The sequence below is a fragment of the Anneissia japonica genome, unplaced genomic scaffold (assembly GCF_011630105.1).
Source record: "Anneissia japonica isolate Jap-2015-1 unplaced genomic scaffold, ASM1163010v1 scaffold1812_len1207588_cov181, whole genome shotgun sequence".
NCBI lineage: Eukaryota > Metazoa > Echinodermata > Crinoidea > Comatulida > Comatulidae > Anneissia > Anneissia japonica.
Window position 1 is genome coordinate 962,299 of NW_022726379.1, and position 7,206 is coordinate 969,504.

The 7,206-nt window shown below is 35.9% G+C and overlaps 1 protein-coding gene across 1 annotated transcript in view; it reads right to left on the minus strand.

The window, feature by feature from the left end:
* The window catches only part of LOC117113153 (carbohydrate sulfotransferase 1-like), an 18,106-nt gene extending 11,178 nt beyond the window's left edge, over positions 1-6,928 (minus strand). The window contains exon 1 of the mRNA XM_033256406.1: positions 6,633-6,928. The gene's annotated coding sequence lies outside the window, so the exon portion shown is untranslated. The remainder of the gene's footprint in view (positions 1-6,632) is intronic.
* Between the last annotated feature and the right edge of the window lie 278 nt (positions 6,929-7,206).

The following is a 7,206-nucleotide window of genomic DNA, read 5'->3' on the forward strand; positions in this document are numbered from 1 at the left end:
TTCATGAGAAATAATTAGATATAACAAATTATTATTGGGGAATCGTGGGCCTGATGATCCACAATGCTCCCCTCCCCCAACTATTACCATAATTATTTACCGGTACCACAAAACAAAAGGGCTACGTATTAAAATAGTTGAAAATCTACTTAGCTGAATAATGAAAACTTTTTAAATTTTTCTTTTCTAATAATTTTGTAAAATAAAAATGTTTTTCTAATTGAGTACCGACGGCAATGGTACACTCCCCCACCCCCACCCCCTTCGCGTTCTTTTGTCTTTGTTTCTTGTGGCTTCAAAAGCGCCTTGAGACGGTTTTCTGTGGAAGGCGCTATATAAATATATGACCATTGACCATGGTATTATTTAAAACATATGACATATTTATAACATGATTCAACTTTAGTGATCTCTCCCTCCATACCTGTGGCAAGGAACCCAGCGGTTACATCCTTGGAGATCAGTAAACGATATGCTATTTCTATCTAAAAAATAAAGGAATTTACACAAAAACACAGATATGTCAATGGATCATATACTATCATATATCTAATTTGAGTAAGGACGATTTTTGTGACGATTTACCTTCCAGACACTTGCACAGATCTGGAAGAAATATATCGTAGCACCATTTTTTTAGGTGTCTAACTATTTTTGGCCTTTTTAAGTTCCTATTTTATGTCCATTGAAATATAGAGAAAATCTAATCTCATTATTTTTCTAGTCTCTCAGAAGATTAGAATAATAATACTAGGGCTTAAAAATATTAATACAAATAATACCGTACTAAGAAATTATTTACTGTATAATGATAATCAATAATAATAATCGATGATGATGATGATTGTGATTATGGTGGTAATAACAATTTTAATACGCAACATTACACTTAGGCTATGATCAATCAAGATACAATTTTGACACGACACAGGATATGAAGAATTTACCTCCAACGTCGCAATTACCAAAAATGGCAAATTCTATATTTACTATATGTCTATAACTGTCTATATGACGTAAGTTTAAAAGGATTCAGCTGGGACGAATATGCCTCATGTGGAGTTCGTTATTTTTTAAAAAGATAGTTTTTGGTCTATAAGCCATGTTCGTAATAATACTAAATATATTTTTTAACATAATATTTCACAAGTCCCGTTCGTCACTCGTAGTATGCTTACTATAAATCCACGGTAAATGACGACGGCAAATGTGCAGGGGAATGTTTTCATTTTATATAATTTAGAAAAAGGAAAGCGAAAAGAATCGACATATACAGATTCGAATGTACACATTCGTCCTCATCACCACCATTACCATCACTATCACCACTCGACCATAAAAGGCACCACCATCACAACCGTGTACCAACACCACACTATTGTGACAACAACACTACAGCAACAACAACAACAACAACAACCACCCACCACCAAATCATCACAACCACCGTACCGCTAGGCATGTTTCTCACTGCTCAAACCGAACCAAACAAGTAGGTATTTTATAGGGTTTACATCGGCTTATATCTGTAATATTTTAACTAATACAGAACAAATACATATTAAATGTATTGAAATAATTTATTAGGTGTTAAGGATGTCAAATCTCATTTTAGGTAAACAACAACGTTATTGCGATTGTAAAATATAATCCTTAGTGTATGGATATTGTCTTTAAAAGTACATGTTTAACGTGTTGAAGCCTATATACATTTTTATTGATTGTCTTGTTGATAGTATTTAAAAAGTAAGGGGTGGGGAGGGGGCAGCTGACATGAAAGATTTATAGTGATTCATTTGCTTAAGCTGCCCCTGACTATTTCTTTTTTTTCTGGCCAAACATATAAAGGAAACGAAACGAAAATATACTTGGTTAGTATGTATTCCTATCATTAATTCCAATTGTTATTCTATCGGCCTACGTGTATGTAATAGTTTGTCACTGATGAATTTCTATCGACCGATTGTCGGCGATTTTTTTAAAAATTATTTTGAGGTCACCATCATTAATTATCATCTTTACCATCTCCACCACCATCGTCATCTTCGTCACCATCATCATCTTCATCACCATTATCATCCTCATTATCATTACATCAACACAACGTTCCCATACTAAAATGATGCGGGCCTCTCATTTTGATCGCAATGCGATCAAATCTCCATGGTTTCACTATATGTATTTTTAGGCATGGGATGAAATTCAATAAATATTCACGCTTGGTTGCAATACGGTACCCCTGGTACTGTAATCACAAATAATTTAGTGCCGAATTCCAAAGATTTATACTATTGATAGGCCTATAGCAATAATATCAAATAAAGTAAAATATCTGGAGCCGGGATGCCAGTGATCCAGAACTGCAGATCATAAACATGTTAAACATAATGTCTTCTTTATATCTGGTTTTATTATTATTTATTCCGGACATCAACGTATCGACATAATTGACTACATCTAAAACAAAAATGATAAAGACTAAATATACACAGTCATAAACCTATTTATTTAATTGTCGTGAACAATATAATCTCAACAAAAACTGACAATTATTGTGAGAGATTACTAGAATTGAGTGAGTGTTTGTTATTCATATTACAATTCATTCCTTCATTTTTATGGTACACATACCTTAATGATCTCTATTTCAACCAATAAATCATATCTTAAACATCAGCCAAATAACATAATGCGGTCTAATAAATATAATACGTGTCATGCTATATCGACTGAAGACACGTACATAAGTCGGATCACTACAGGATAGTGTTGACATTCTGTCAAAAAATAATTATGTGCACGCACACACCACAATCCTACAATGACAACTGTATGCAAGTTCCAGTATGTTTCTTTTTCCGTGTTTCTTCAGATGGGCCTAGTCTCAGGGGTGGCGTCAGGACTTTCCCGACGAGGTTCCGAAGTTTCCGACGAGAACGACGACGAGTGGGCGTGGTCGGGCGTCGCTAAACTATGGCAATTTAGGAGATTCAAATGCTTATTTCGTTTTTACAGTCTACTTTACTAATATGTAAACAAAAATACAATTGTTTTATTGCCTCCCCGACGAATTGTGTTTTTCTTCCCGATGGTGCGGAGGAGTGGGGGAAGTTCTCTAAAACCCCACGACGGCCCTCCGCTGCCGCCACCCTCCCTAGTCTAATAAGAATTCACATCAGAATTGTGGTAATATTAAGCTAATAGCATGTACGGTAATTTATAATGTAATGGTTATGCCTCATCATGACATAATGCTTGAATATTTGTGTAACCAGAGGTCGTGATCGTGTTACTAATTTTTAAATTGGGTGCCATTGGGATAGTTTATCGTGGTAACTCCACATTAATCACATAACCCGTGAATGCAATTCTAGAATCTACTGGTCTTGATTTCGCTCTGCACCTATATTTATCACCTTACATTTTGGGGTATATTACAAAGCTACTACTGGATCAGAATAAGAGGAAGGCTCTAGCACTTTCATAATTAAGTTCCTTGTCCTGGTTTACTACTTTGGAAGGGCGTCGTTAAAATCAAGGACCCTTACCTTATTAAATATTTTATTACCTCACCCCGTAAGTAATCTTAAATTAGAAGACCATCAATGTAGTTAATACAAATCGTTGAAAACCATCTAGGCCTATCATAAATCACGGTATTTTCCAAAAAAGTTTTTCTATACAGTAGTCGCGAACAATCCATCTCTTCATTCTATGATATTCCCTTTTATGGTTATTTAAAGAACCCATAGATTATCTTTTTAAACAAACTATTTTAAGTGATTACAATAAGTGTTATATGCATACAATGTAATTGTATTCAACGCGCGTAGGAGAACCCGATTCTCAGTTGCAAGTGTGATGGGGCGGCGGCGATGTTCCTGACGAGAGAGTCGATTTTCCCGATAAGAGCGTAGTTGGGTGTGATCAGATGTTGCTCAGACCTCCTCGGGGTGGGTCCAGGAGGCGAAGTCCCAACAGTTATGACAATGGAATTTCAAAAGCGTATTTAATTGGTTTTTGAGTAACATTTAGTATAAATACATCTTTGTCTCTCCCGACAATTTTTTTTTTCACCCGCCGGGGGAGGGGGAGACTTTTCCCATTTGGGTCCACACCTGCTGTGTGTCACAACTACACTAACAGTACGCAGGGGGAGGGGTGCGACGGGTGCATACATATACCCACCCAGCCAAATTACCAAAGGTCCGCATTTTCAGGGGTAGAAAATTCAAGACACACTCTCGCACATTCCAGAAATCGATCCACCAAAACTCATTGACCTCTAATTCGTCGTACAAGCAAGGACTTTAACTGTATTTATAAGATTTTTGAAGAATTTTAGTGTTTTTTTTCCCGCCGCTTGCGTGCCAATGACTCACGGCTTACAAACTCATCTTCTTTCTAGATTTCACTAAAATTATCTTTATTCTCGTTTAAGTCAGATATATATATAATATGGTATGTGAAGCAAATGTCACCAAAAGGTACAATGGCGTATACAATAATTATACAAAGATAGAGAATACTTTGGACAGGACAGAAGAAGCTGTCGACAAACAAGGTCAGATAATTACTCTTCAATGATAACCCAGTTCCAATCTAGGAAATATCATGTAACAAAATTAAGAGAATCAAGACATTAATCAACGGGAAGTGATATAACTGTATTTGGCAGCGCAAACATCCGTGGTCTTCGGTAAATTAAATGGATCTAGAATCAAACTTTGTGTTGTTAAATCACCTATGTAATGGTCTCCTCTATAAATATTTTCGATGGCCTATAGGAATGATGAGGCCAATGAATTGCCTCGGCGTAGGCCTACTGGCTTGGAATACTAATAACACATTTAGATGGTATTTATGACAAATACACATTAGCTAAACTTAAGAAAACAACTCATCCACAATGCCGTAGCCAGATATTGGGACAGTTGGGACATTCCCACACCATTTTTCTAATATGGGTCCACAAAGAATGGTTCCACATTTTAAATCATGGGTCCAAATTATATAATTTTATGCATAAAATGGGTTCACCTTTTGAACAATGGGTCAAGATTTCTCATATTTAGCTTAAAGATGGGTAAAATTTAAGAAAATGTGTCCAGATTTTTCATATTTTTGCATAAAATCGGTCCACATTGTTTGAATTTACGCGTAAAGTGGGTCCACCCTGATATTGTCCTGTACTGTTTGAAAATCCTGGCTAGGGCATTGCTCATCCACTACATAATGATTTTACTCTTAACAACTCTGGTTTCCGTCTAAATGTGCCACTCAAGTGACCACACGTTGCCGTTACAGAAACTCCTTCGTTCCCAACTCAATTCACCTTCATATAATAATGATGTTAATTTAAATAGATAATTGTTGTTTTTTAGTGCAATTTTTGCCTAATTTAAATAAGTTTAGTATGTAGGCCCTAATATTGTTTAATAATGTTTAATATTCTGTTCTTTGTATGTACTCTTTATCTTATGAATATATATTGTTTGGTGCTCATAGCTTCATATTTCTTAGTTATCTTTTATTTATTACTGTATATGTCAATAACCCTTGTAACACTGTCAGTGGAATGTAATTTGAGTTTTTCAGACAATAAAATTGAATTATCTTGTCTCGTAGCTGAAAAAAATCCCCGTGTCATAGAGATAACAGAGTTTCTCAGTTTTGCTTTGAATCGAATTCCAAAATACAGTACCTCACGTTTTGTTTGTACAGAATCTTGTACATACACCATCAGTTTACGTGCCAGAGCCCAAGTAAATTTTAAATAGAAATGCAGTGAAATATTCAATATTTGAAGAATGTATGGCAGAGATGCTTAATATCTGAAGATTACAACGTCTGCTGTCATTCATTAGGCCTGATTGTTGTCATTGTCACATATACATTATTTCTTCCAGGGGTGGCGCCAGGATTAGCTTCGATTAAAAGGTTTCGAAAGTGGTCCAGGGGGAGAATCCCCCGAAAATTTGACAATTTAGGGTTTTTAAAGGCTTATTTAATCGATTTTAGAGTATACTAATATGTAGAAATACATATAATTATGTATGAAATAATATTTTTCTCCCCGATGAATTGTGCTTCTTCTCCCTAACGGTGGTGGGGGGGGGGGGGGGGGGCTATCCCCCCGGGGGGGGGGGGGGGGGGTGGAGCTATCCCCGACGGGAGCTATCCCCGACGGGCGCCACCCCTTATTATTCCACAAATGCTGCCGCATAATATGAAACACGAACGGTTTCATTTTACACAGAGAACTGTTTCGCTATCTTTAGGCCTGCTGATGAAAACAGTTAACATCTTATATACACAGCTTATACTAATTTAAGACCTACGGCAAACTTCTGAAACCGATAGACATTATTATAACATTCATGTTCAAGAATACAGCATTAATACACTAAATGGTTTGGATGCAGCCTGTATACGATTTTAAAATATTAATAGGATGCAGACTACACTGATGAAGAAAACAAAAGTCTATCATGATTCATAGTCATAAATATATTCAAAATTAATGTAAACTGTGTACAATGAGTATATCTCTAAAAAAGAATTTGGTTCCGTGGTTTTAATTTTGGTTTTCGGTTATATAAAAAAGAAAAAGAAAAATATGAAATAGCTACCTTGATTTTATTAGGCCTATATCTTCTTTGTTCTCGTGTTTTAAACTTGAAACACTGATAAATCCCAGGTAGGAATATTAGAAAAACTGGACTGTAGACCGCCTCTTCATCTTATAATCACAAGACACAATGCCGGATACTGTACCACTACAGCAACTCCCTGGATATACTGACTGTAGCTAACTGGTTCATGGGTAGAACTAACCAGTGCCAGAAACTTAATGCTGTTGGCATATACGTATACCATGGATTCTTGGCCAGATAAGCGTGTCAAGATTGTATACAAACTGAGCAAAACTAATAAATCAATTTTAGCAGAACCTCCCTTCCTCAGATCAATGACCAATCACATTACAGTAGTTGTTACGCGTCGGGAGAGGAAACTAGATGACCGCAGAGCACTAACGAGGATGATTTCAAGTTCTTCACCAGGGGATTTTCTCTTGTTTTGAAATACGTTGTCACGCATGTGACTTATTTAGTGAAATATGAATCAGTTTGCTAATACGTGTTGCTAAAAATTCTGGTGATGCATGATAAATTTTCTATTTCTTAACAAAAATAATAAACAATA